This window comes from Rhinopithecus bieti, unplaced genomic scaffold (assembly GCF_001698545.2).
Source record: "Rhinopithecus bieti isolate Rb0 unplaced genomic scaffold, ASM169854v2 scaffold_74246, whole genome shotgun sequence".
NCBI classification, from domain to species: Eukaryota; Metazoa; Chordata; class Mammalia; order Primates; family Cercopithecidae; genus Rhinopithecus; species Rhinopithecus bieti.
In genome coordinates this window covers 36,907-48,973 of record NW_016827335.1, presented here as the reverse complement: position 1 = coordinate 48,973, position 12,067 = coordinate 36,907, and the positions used below count along the sequence as shown (strand labels likewise).

General features: G+C 55.6%; 1 pseudogene; it reads left to right on the top strand.

Annotated features, from left to right (window-relative positions):
• LOC108523253 (sphingomyelin phosphodiesterase 4-like) overlaps positions 1-11,367 on the top strand; it is a 21,331-nt pseudogene extending 9,964 nt beyond the window's left edge.
• Positions 11,368-12,067: the final 700 nt, after the last annotated feature.

Below are 12,067 nucleotides of genomic sequence, written 5' to 3'. Positions count from 1 at the left end.
GGAAGTCAGGGACCCCGAACGGAGGGACCGGCTGAAGTCTTGGCAGAAGAACATAAATTGTGAAGATTTCATGGACATTTATTAGTTCCCCAAATTAATATTTTTATAATTTCTTATGCCTGTCTTTACTGCAATCTCTGAACATAAATTGTGAAGATTTCATGGACATTTATCACTTCCCCAGTCAATATTCTTATAATTTCCTATGCCTGTCTTTAATCTCTTAATCCTGTCATCTTCATAAGCTGAGGATCCTGTGATGATTGCGTTATCTGCACAAATTGTTTATAGAGCATGTGTGTTTGAACAATATGAAATCTGGGCATCCAAAAGGAACAGGATGGCTGCGATTTTCAGGGAACAAGGGAGATAACCACTGGGCCTGACTGCCTGAGGGGCCAGACAGAACAGAGTTATATTTCTCTTCTTACAAAAGCGAATGGGAGAAATATTGTTGAATTCTTTTTCTCAGTAAGGAACAGCCCTGAGAAAGCGAAAAGAGAAGTCTTCCTTACCACAGAGTGACCACTGACCCACCAATCAACGTAGAAGGGGTGAAGTTAGAGAACCACCATTTGGCAACCACCCTATTAAGAGCTGATTTGGTCCAGAATCAACACTGAGGTCAGGCATGGGGGCTCACACCTGTAATCTCGGCATTTTGGGAGGCCAAGGTAGGAGGATTTCTTGAGACTAGGCATTTGAGACCAGCCTGGGCAACAAAGTGAGACCCTGTCTCTACAAAAACATTAAACCATAAAATAGCTGGGCATAGTGGCATAGTGGCATGTGCCAGTAGTCCTAGCTACTTACAAGGCTGAGGAAGGAGAATGGCTTGGGTCCAGAAGTTGCTTCTGTTTTTCTTTTTTGTTTGAGACAGGGTCTCACTCTGTGTTGCCCAGGCTGGAGCGCAGTGTCACAATCTCAGCTCACTGCAGCCTCAAACTTCTGGGAACAAGTGATCCTCCCACCTCAGACTCCCAAGTAGCTGAGACTATAGGTGTGTCCCACCACACCCAGCTCATTTTTGTACTTTTTGTAGAGACAGGTTTTCACTATGTTGGCCAGGCTGATCTTGAACACCTGCCTCAAGTGATCCACCTGCCTCAGTCTCTCAAAGTGCTGGGATGACAGGCATCAGCCACATTTGCTGGTTGCCTTTTGACTCTATCAGTAGTGTCTTTTAATAAAAGAGTATTGATTTTGATAAAGCCTGGTTGTCTGTTTCTTTTGTTGCCTGCGCTTTGGGTGTCATATCTAATTAATCATTGTGAAATCCAGTGTAACTTTCGCCCATGTTTTCTTCTGAGTTTATGGTTTTAGTTCTTATCTTTGGGTTGCTTACTGACTTTTAGTTTTTGGCAATGGTGTGAAGGAAGGGCCCAGCTTCACTGTTCTGCATGTGGATATTCTGCATGTGTTCCCAGCTCTATGTTGGAGGCACTGTCCTTTCCCCACTGAATGGTCTTGGCACCACTGTTGAGAATAATTTGACTCATGCTTTTTTGCAGATTTTTGTTGAAATGTTGCTTTGCTAGTATTCCTTGGAGATGTGCCAAAAAATGCAGTCCCCTTACGCCAAGGTATGTTTCCATAAATTTTGTTCCCACCTCCTTCTTCTGACCCTGCTCAGCCTGCTGCTTCTTATCCTGCCTGAGTTTGCCCAGGCTGGATGGTGGGAATAGAAACTCACCACCCACCCCTCACTCAGAAGCCAGACAAGAGGTGGGCATAGTTCTCTAGTCCCTGATATGGGGCAGGGGGTGTTGCACCCTGATGTGTGGACATTTGAGGCCTGGCCTCTCTGGAGCCCCCTCCCTGGCAGGAGAACAGATGAAGCTGTGGTGCTCTGGCTCTGGGTGTGGGGGAACTGTGATGTCTCTGGGAGCCACGTTCTCGTCTCCTTGACCATTAGCAGCTACTTGGTGTTTTCCCATGAAGTGGGGCTGCCTGGGGCAGACGTCTGCCCACCGTGGTGACCTGGAGCCTCCTTTTCCTGTCACCCCTACTCCCCCACCTCTTCCAGAGCATGAACAAGCAGCCGCTCTCATGGTGTGTGGGGCCTGGCGCCCTCCTGCATGAGGCCTAGCCTGCCTCCTCTCCCTCCACTTTACCTCTCCCTGTTCCCTCTCTGGGGAGCACACTAGTCACAGATGCATGGAGGTGGCAGAGACCCTGGGTCACTCCTGCTGTTGCTGTCCATGGAGCTAACATCCCCCTGGACTGGTCAGAGTGAGAAAGCGGTAGATCCCCTGTTGGCCACCCTCCATGGAGCAGGCTGACTCACACACATCCAGGACTCTGCCTGAGGTGCCATCAGCCACGTAGTCTGGTGCCCACAGTGTCTGTGCATCAGTGTGCTTCGGAGACTTTGGCTTTGTCACTAACACAATTCTTGAGGGCTTCCTCTAGAATAAAGGCTCTGTGGGTGACAGAGTTAAACTTCAGAAGAGCATCCTGTCACTTTTCCTCTGCTTCTGGGGAAGAGCTGTGGATCTGCTTCTGCCACAGTCTCTGCAGCCAGTTCTATGGCCCCAGGCTTTGCAGTGTGGAGGCTGTCTTAAAGCATAGGGTCCCCATAGGGTCCCCAGATCCTCACCCTCAGCATCATATGGGAGAATGGGGAAAAGCTGAGGACCCCATCTGGGGCCTCCTGAGTCACCAAGAGCCTGCAGTGCCCTTCCTGCTCCCAGAGCAGACTAGCTGCATGCACCTGGGGGCCTGGTTGTTTCCAGGGCCCGTTCCTCCCATGGGGCTCTGGGACACTCAATGTTCCTGCATGTGGTTCTGGCCTGGCAGGAGCAAGGGCTGCTACACTGCATTGTGTTCCTGTTGCTCCTTCTGCCTTCTGAGTGGAAACACACCTACTTTCAAAGGCCAGCCAGAAAGGCTCTTCTGGGCTGTCACCTGTGAAGATTGTGTCCTCACGGGCCAGACGGAAAAGCAGGTGGCTGTCCCTGTAGAAGGCAAGAGGTGCCTTTCCCTTGCCCACATTCAACTTACTCTTGGCCAGACCTAGGGGTGGGTGGGCCCTGCTCAGAATGACTTGCAGTGCTGGTACCAAGTACCCAGAAATGATCCACTCTTTGCTTCTTCCAACTGAGGTAAAAATAAAATAAAATAAAATAAAATAAAATAAAATAAAATAAAAAAAGAAAACTGGGTGGGTGGGAACGAGAAAAAGGCAGCTACGGATGTCTGTGTCCTCTAAGGTCCCTTGCCACTTGCCCAGGCCTGTGCTGCACCTGCCATACAGAAATCACTGCCCATCCCTGCTAGCCCTTGTCTCCAGACGCAAGAAGTGAGGCTCCTGGGGTCATCCTCCTCACCCTGGTTGAGTCCAGGGTGTGTGCTTGCTCCCTGATGGCCCTGTGGGCAGTAAGGACAGTCATGGTGCTGCAGGCCACTGTGTCCCTGCAAGTGAGGAGACACCACACTGGGGAACTGTATGTCTGATTCCTGCCTGAGACCCAGATCTGGCACAGAGGAAGGATGTGGAGGGCAGCATCACCCTGCTCTGCCTGTCTTGATGTCTAGTAGGTGTGTTCTGATCTCTCCTGATGTGGACCCCAGTGGATGCACTGCTCAGGCAGGAGGCGTAGTGCTCAGAGCAGGATGTGTGCGTCGCTCTGGCTGCACTAGGCTGAGAGTGCTTTGGCAGGCCACGGTGCTGCAGGGCGTGTAGGTTGGAGGGTCTTGGCTGGGAGCCAGCTCAGCCTCAGATTCCTACTACCTCTGGGTGTGTGTGGTTCTGGCCAGATCCTTGGGAGCTCCGGCCCTTGGAAGCCCACCTTATCTGGAGGGTGAAAGTTCCTGGTGCTATAGGAGAGGTTGCCTCCTAGATTCAGAGCTGATGTGCACACCACCTCAGCTGACCTCCAGACTGTAGGGGTGGAGGGAAGGGCCTGGTGCCCTGAGGGACCTGTGTTTGTCCTTACTTCTCAGAGAGCCCACTCATGGAGGGGACTTTGATTGGGTTTTAGACACACAGGAATTAATCATGTTTTGTACCAGTTTGGTAAATTTCTCAAGACAACCCAGGGAAATCCAGTCAATTTCGTGTGTCTTTTCTGGGCAGAGTTCACCTCCTGGAACATGCTCCAATGGTTTCTTTTCTGAGCCTCAGGATCTCGAGGTCTTGGTGGCTGGCAGCATGTCCCAGTGAGGACCCTGGGCTCTTGGAGAGCTCTGATGTGTATGTGTGACAGTGTGGCCTGAGTCATGGGGGAGGGTGGATCTAATCTGGAATGGTAGCAAGTTGGGCCCTTCCAGTGAGCTGGAGAGGTCTTTAGGCCCCAGCAACATTGAGTGGCCACCCAGGTGGCCTGGAGGGTGTCTGCCTGGGCCTCCAAGGCTGATGAGTACATGGCCACAGCCTTGGCCTGGCTGTGCAGCGGGGGTGCTGCACTGACCCGTGGTTGCTGGGACTGTTCAGATTGTCACTGTGGCGTTTTTTTCTCACTTCTGGTCTCATTCTCATCACTCTCTCTGCTTTGCCCTCCCATGTCTGGTCCCATCTCTCCCCTTCCCCAACCCAACCTCTCGTCCTCTGCTCTTCTGTCTTCCAGCTTCTGTTGGTTTTCTCAGCTGGAGATTCTGCACTACTGTGTGTCTCCAGCACCCTCCAGAGCCCTGCCCAACTTAGCCTCCAGGCTCTTCACAGCCTACCAAGTACCGGCTGTGGTTCTTTGTTCCTTTCCCCTTGCCCAGAGTGCATGTCCATGCCTGGCAAAGCAAGGGGTCAGCTGCAGGTGACTCAGAGTTTAGCTCCAGGCAGAATGAAATCCCTGTGTTGGGGAGGTGGGGGTCAGCCTCTAGCCTGGCCTGGCCCTTGGCTTTGCAGAGTAGCCTGGTGTGGGCGGAAGTGTGGCTATGAGGAATAATGAGGTGCATGGCCCTGGCTGGCGAGGGTCCCAGCCAGTGGAGGTGTCACCAGCTCTCTGCTGTTGGGGCCCCCGTGCTTGGTGCTGGTGTGAAGAGCTGGAATTGTCAGGCCTCTGCAGTGGCAAGGTTCACCCCCACTTTGCAGGGCTTGGCACTTGGGAAGATACAGAGGCCTGGGACTCCCAGGTGGTGTGGTTTCTGCCTTCTTCAGAAGTGTCTGTCACCCACCTGGAGGTGCTGTGACCCACAGCCTGTGTGCAAGGCAGGGGGGTGGGAAGAACTTGGGGCTTGACCCTATAGCCCACAGAGGCTGTCAGTCTTTGACAGTCCAGCCAGGGCCCGGCCTTCACCTGGAGAGCTCTGGTCACTCATACGCACCTCCAGAGGTGGATGAGTGTAAGTGGTGACCTCATAGAGGTTGCAGCTATATAGGCAGAAATGACAAGTGTGTGGATGGATTTGAGGTCAGTGAAGCAGAGTTCAGACCCGTAGGGGACTTCAGGGATGGCAGAGTTAACGAATCCGTGAGAGTCGGGGAGATGAGCTGTGTTCACAGCCAGGGGTCTCTCCTGTTCACCTGGGAAGGAGCACGCATGAGTGAACGGGAATTTGAGGACAAGATAAGAAAATGTGTTGGGCCCCGAGTGCTGGTGGCCTGGAATGGCGGCCACAGCACACGGGGGCACCCCATTCTGCAGGAGCCACTGCAGAGGAGGGACTAGAGGGCTTGGGACACCAGGTGAGGAGGACAGCTTCCAGGAAGCATCTGGCAAGCCCTATGTGGGAGGGTGACTACTGAGGGCCCATGGTGTGAGCTGAGGTACTGCAAGGCTGGGTCCGGTGGGAAACGTGGGGCTTTGAGGACATATCCTTAAGCAGCAAGCAGGTGCAACTGTCACCAGGGACTCTATGTGGGCACGTGGCCCAGGAGGGGTGCAAAGCTGAGGGAGAAGTTTGGGTCAGCAAACCTGTAGGAAAATAGCATGAGAGGGTTCCATGTGACAGCTGGGGACATGGGCAGTGAGCCCTCCAGACCCTTTGGAAGGACCAGGTGAGATGGGTTGAGTGCACCAGTGGGGGAAGGCGGGTTTCCAGTTCCCATGTGGAGGTCATCCGCTCCCCTGAGCTGTAAGGAGGATGTCGTGACTCAGGATCCCAGGTCAGGATCGGAGGGATGGCCAGGGCTGAGACTGGAGGAGAAGGACCCTGGACCCACCCTGCTGATGCCCTTTTAGTTGGGCAGTATAGGTACAGGTATCTCACACTTTTTCCTTTTTTTTTTCTTTCTTCTTTTTTGAGATGGAGTCACCCTCTGTTGCCCAGGCTGGAGTGCAGTGATATGATCTCGGCTCACAGAAGCCTCCATCTCCTGGATTCAAGCCATTCTCCTGCCTCAGTCTCCTTAGCAGCTGGGATTACAAGTGCATGCCACCACGCCCGGCTAATTTTTGTATTTTTAGTAGAGATGGGGTTTCACCATGTTGGCCAGGCTGCTCTCAAACTCCTAACCTCAGGTGATCTGCCTGCCTCAGCCTCCCAAAGTGCTGGGATTACAGGCATGAGCCACCATGCCTAGGCCTTCCTTCCAAAACAACACAAATTTACTGCCCAAAGACTTAACAGTACAGATAAATAGAAGTAAACAGCTGGGCATGGTGGCCCACGCCTATAATCCCAGCACTTTGGGAGGCTGAGGCAGACAGATTGCTCGGAGACCAGCCTGGGTAACATGACAAGACCCCCGTGTCTACAAAAAGAAAATACAAAAATTAACCAGGTGTGGTGGTGCGTACCTGTGGTCCCAGCTACTCAGAAGGCTGAGGTGGAAGAATCCCTTGAGCCCAGGAGGCAGAGGCTATGGTGAGCCAAGATCACGCCACTGCATTCCAGCCTGGGTGACAAGAGTGAGACCTTGTCTCAAAAAAGAAGAAAACACCCCTCACCCCACAGCTCGATCCTCAGACTCAGACACTGATCTGTGGGGTGTGTCACCTGGACCTGTGGGACATTTTCCTGACAGGGAGACTTGAGTGGATGGTGATGTGGGCAGTGGCCCCTGCGGGGTCTGCAGCATCCCAGGATATACCTAGAGGCCATGCCCTGTACCAGCCTCAGCAGCACAGATGTGTTGAGGCGCAAAGAGCTGGAGGGCAAGTGTGGAGAGGCAAGCATGTCCACTCAGACTCAGGGTCCCGCCCTCGGTGCCCCCATTCCCCTGCCCTCATCCACTGGATGCTGCCACCTGCCCTCCCAATGCTGAGCAACTAGAGGAAGCCCGCAGCCAGCAAAAAGGCTTTCCTCTCAGGCTGGGTCTCCAGGATCCTGCTTGTGTGTTGCAAATCAAAGGTTTGGCTTATACACTCGACTGTGCTCATCTTGGGGTTCTCCTGACCACAGGCCCACGGGCAACAGAGGAAGTGATGCCTGGAGCCTCTCCTGGGCTGATCCCTAGTCTGGGTGTGTCCAGGATGAGGAGCAGGTGGAAGGAGTTGGGGAGGAAAGTGAAGCCATGGAGTTTTATTTTTTGAAAAGGGTCTTACTATGTCACCCAGGCTGGAGTGTAGTGGCATGATCCTAGCTCACTGCACTCTCAAACTCCTGGGCTCAAGTGATCCTCCCACCCCTGCCTCCTGAGTCACTACAGCTGTATGTGTGCAGCACCCCATCCAGCTAACTTTTAAAAATCTTTCATGGAGACAGGGTCTCCCTGTACTGCCCAGGCTAATCTCAAACTCCTGGCCTTAGCGATCTTCCTGCCTCAGCCTCCAAAGTGCTGGAATTCCAGGTCTGAGGCACCGCGCCCGAATTCCATGTGCTTTCTGCACATATTTGGGAGGCAGGTGGGAGACCCCGAATTCAGAGCTTGGGGGTGACGCCAGCCTTCTCCTGCCCTGAGGATCAAGCAGTGCCTGTGGGCACAGCCTGGTGAGCCCCATCCTGTGCCGCCCACTGCAGGTGGACAGCGATGGGGAGGGGAGAGGTCAGGGCTGGGAGGGCCCCCACAGATGTGTCTCTCTTAGTGAGCCCTGCCCAGGGTGGGCTGTGTAGGTGTTGGGCCAAGTGCTTCCCTACCACGAGCTGGCTGCCGTCTAGGCCAAGCAGTGCAAGGTAGATCCGCTGGGTACCAGGCACAGTGGTGTCCCAGGGCACGGTGGCCCCACTCCCGGCCTGGCTCGTGCCTCCTGTGGGAAAGTAGAGCAAATGGCCCAGAGCAGGATGTGGTCAGACCTGGAGGCTGAGTGCTGTGTGTGCCACAGTCCTTCCCATCCCTGACCCCTCCTTCTCCACCTAGCAGTGGTTCAGGCCCACTGGGGAACACGTGCTGGTGGTGCGCCTGCTGCTGAAGTACCTGCTTGCCTTTGCCAACAGCCTGAAGCCAGAGCAGGCCTCGCTCTCCTCCCACTCCCATGCCACCAGGCCCCTGGAGGAGTTGAAATGGTGGGTGGCCCTTGCGGCTTCCCTCAGCTGCTGTCTTCTCCTCTTACCCTCCTCAGGTGTTGCCCACAGCAACCTCACCCCAGGGCATGGTGGGGGGCAGGGTGAGGAGGAGTCCCTTCCTGTTCACGGAGCATAGAGGCCCCTGGAGGGCTAGGAAGGTGCTTTTTCACCCTGCCCAGATGGCCTGGTGGGGCTGCCAGCTGATCTCTAGCTCCCAGAGCCTCTCTCCAGACTGGCCAGAGGCGCCCCACTGTGCTGCCATCTCTTGCTCCTCCCCACCTGTCTGGAGAAGGGCTGGGGTGACCCTGACTCCCAGGCCCACCAGGGCCAGCAGAGTGGGCTATTTGTGTGGGAGGTGAGGTGTGTGCAGGAGCTGCACTGGCTTGGCCGCCTGCATGCTGTGTGTTCTTGAAATGTTCCCTGACCTCTCTGAACCTTGGTTTCTTCCTCTGAGGAGTGAAGCTTAGGCCAGCTCTGAGCATACCTCAGAGATGCATGCTCTCCCCCAGCAGATCCAACCCTCACTGATGAGTTCTGGACTCATCTGTGAGCAGGGCCTCCTTACTGGGCAAGCAGCAGGTGACCCACCCTATTCCCTGCAGGGCCGCCGTCCCGAGGTTCGTCCAGCAGAAACGCTACCTCTTCCTGCAGCATTGCTTTGGCCACTGGGCGCATTGTTCAGAGCTGTACTGGCCCTGTCAAACGGGTGCCTGTGCCCTCTGTGTACCCTAATGAGGGAGGTCCCCTGGAGTGGATGAGGAGGAGAACAAGTGTTGTTATGAGGCCTTGGAGAGGAGGGGATCATTGGAGAGGAGGGGATCCTTGGAGAGGAGGGAGCTCTTGGAGGGCCACATGGTTCTGTTTCAGTTTCCAAAGCCAACCCTCAGGTATAGGAAAGCCCTGCCTTGTCCCACCTCTCTGGTGCCAGGCAAGTTCGTAGCCCTTACCCGACCAGGGAGCACTGGGTCCCCTGGGCTGGGAAAGCCCACCCACGGCCCTGGCTTCTGAAGAGCCAGCAAGAGAGCCAAACCTCACAGGGCTGTGAGTCTCTCCTGTGCCCTCTGAGGGACGTGGGAAGAGCCAGTCCCACCCAGCTGCCACCTGGGACCAGACTCCAGGCCAATGGCGGATTTGGCCCCCAGCCACTGGGCCCTCAGCTCACACCTCCCACAGGTCCTGGAAATGTGACTGAGCTACCTGCAGCCATGGCGGTATGCGCCTGACAAGCAGGCTCCAGGTAGCGACTCCCAGTCTCAGTGTGTGTTGGAGAAACGGTGAGCCTCGGCCCCTCTCCTTACAGCCATGCCACTGGCTCCCCATCATGGACGTTACTCCAGTGGTTGGAGACCAAGTCAGTGGCCTGTGCTGGGGTCAGCCTGGCCCTGGCCCAGGTGGCCTCCTGGGTTCCTCTCCCAGGCCCTGCTTTGTGGAGTACAGACCAGCCCTTCTTAGGCTCAACTTTGCCAGACCCTAGAATTGGTTTCTCATGGAAGCAGTGGGTGACCTATCTTGCCCTGTCCCCTCTCCCTTCTGGCCCAGACATATGTTTAGTGACCCCCAAACTATCCGTTGACCCTCACCAGCACAGAGCAGAGCAGGGGCTGCCTTCCCCTCATCCCCTGCTTGATCCTCATGTCCATCTCAGACCAGTGTGTAGACAGCCCCCTGGCTACTCCTTCCTGTCATGGCTGGACTTTGGCCCCACGACACCAACGGCTCCTACCCAGCCAACGACCTGGAGGAGACAGGGCAGGACAGTGTCCAGAGACAGACAAGTACCTGGAGGCGGCCCTGGAGTACCTGCGCCAGATATTCCCGGTACGAACTATGGAGCCTGCCTCAGGCCATCAGGGTCTCCATCCTCAAAGGATCCACTCCCCCTAAGCCTGTGGTCAGCCCAAGCACCAGTCCCGGGCCCCACTCAGATGGAGCCAGTGTTGTGGGAGGTAGGCCCACACCCTGAGCGTCATGTCTCACTGTTAAGTGGCTGGTGGGGTGAAGACCAGTCCCCACCCTTCCTCTTGGTGCTTCTTTCTGGCAACTCAGTGAAGCACAACTCATACAGTTCACTTGCCTTGGGCACCACCAAGGATGAGAACAGAAAGCAGCAGCTCCTTGACTACATCGGGGGTGAGGACAGACTCACCCTCATGCCTCTGGGTCGGTACCAGGTGAGAAGCCCCTGTCCCAGAGGTGCAGGCTGGGCCCTTAACTGTCCCCAGCTCCCTCCTCCCCTGTGAGCAGATGCAGCTCTGCTCCTCTGAGTTGTGTCCAGGCTGTGTTTTCTGACCTGTCCCTGTGGCCTGAGTTTCTAGATCATCAATGTGCTGCAAAGGTTTGACACTGAGTACCAGGGGGACCCAGAGCTGCAGCCCATCTGGAGCTACAAGATTGCCATCTTGGTCTGTGTGCTCTTCCAGTGGTCGTCTGCCATCAACTGCAGAGAATGGGCAGGAGGGACATCCTGGCCTCTTCAGAAAGGGTTCTCAATGCTCCTGCCCAAGGTGGCCTGTGGGGGTGGGGTGCTGCCATCCTGAGGTCTGTGGTGCCACCACCCCACGCCCTCCTGCCTCTGTCTGTGCATCACTTTGCAGGCCAGATTGCGGTCGGCTCTGTGTTCCTGGGACGACTTCCTTGGCAGCTTCTGTCTCTTATCGTTTCACTAGCCTATGATGGCCAGCAGGCACCTGCTAAGCCTCATGAGCAGAAGCAGGCAGCCGGCCACGCCCATGGCCTCAGGCTCAGCCTCGGTAGCTACCAGACTGTTTTGGCTGCTGCTGGCCTTCTTTGAGGCCTCTCTGTTCTGAGTTGGCCCTCCCTGGCACTGCTGTTGCCCTGGGCTATGTCCTCTATGCCTCTGAGTGGGGAAGCTGCAGCAGCCCTGACAGTGTCAGCTGCTGTCTTCAGAGAACGCTGGGGGCATTTGCCACACAGCTCCACCCTTGGGCTTGGGAGATGATGGGAGCACACCCCCCAATGACCCTGCCCCCACACCTGCAAAAGCCTACCACACTTCCGCACTGTGTGCTCATCTGTCAGCTGTGAAATAGCAACATCTTGCAGGCCCAAGAGGTAAGGCCCTGGGTGGTGGGGGTGGGCCTGGGCAGCCTGGCGCTGCTGCGGGCCCCACCATGCTGACGTCCCTGTCTTTCAGCTGCGTACCTCAAGTCCCTCCTGGAAAAGGGCCAGAAGCCCCGGTGGCCCCAGAGGAGGCTGGGTCTAGCTCTCACATGTGAGTGCCCGGTCACCCCTGCCCCATCCCTGGGGCCTGTTTGGGGCTCACTGCTATTCCTACACCCAGGGACCAAGAAGCTGTGCAGTTCCCCAAGGTCTCCACCAAGAGCCTCTTCAAGAAATGGTGAGTCCCCTGGCATGGAGATAGCAGGGCAGCCCTGGAGCCTGGGCCCCAGGGAGGGAGTGGGGAAAGAGGGGTGGCAGCACAGAAACAGAGGTGGCTGTGGTCTCACTGGGTCCCAGTAAGGGCCATGCAGGCCCTACTCCCAGCACACTCCACTCCTGGGGATGCTCAAGGTGACAGTCCCTCCACCCACCCCCAGCCTGCTTCTGAGCCCCACACCTGTGACAGCATGTGCCATCCTGCCTGAACTGAAGCAGACCCTGAATAACAACTTTGCCAAGTGGCAGAAGAGGCTGCAGGTATTGAAGAACTGGCACCTGCCCCACTTGGTGCTTTGAGCTGCCTGCATCTGTGTCTGCAGCTGGTCAGTGCCAAGCACATGTACCT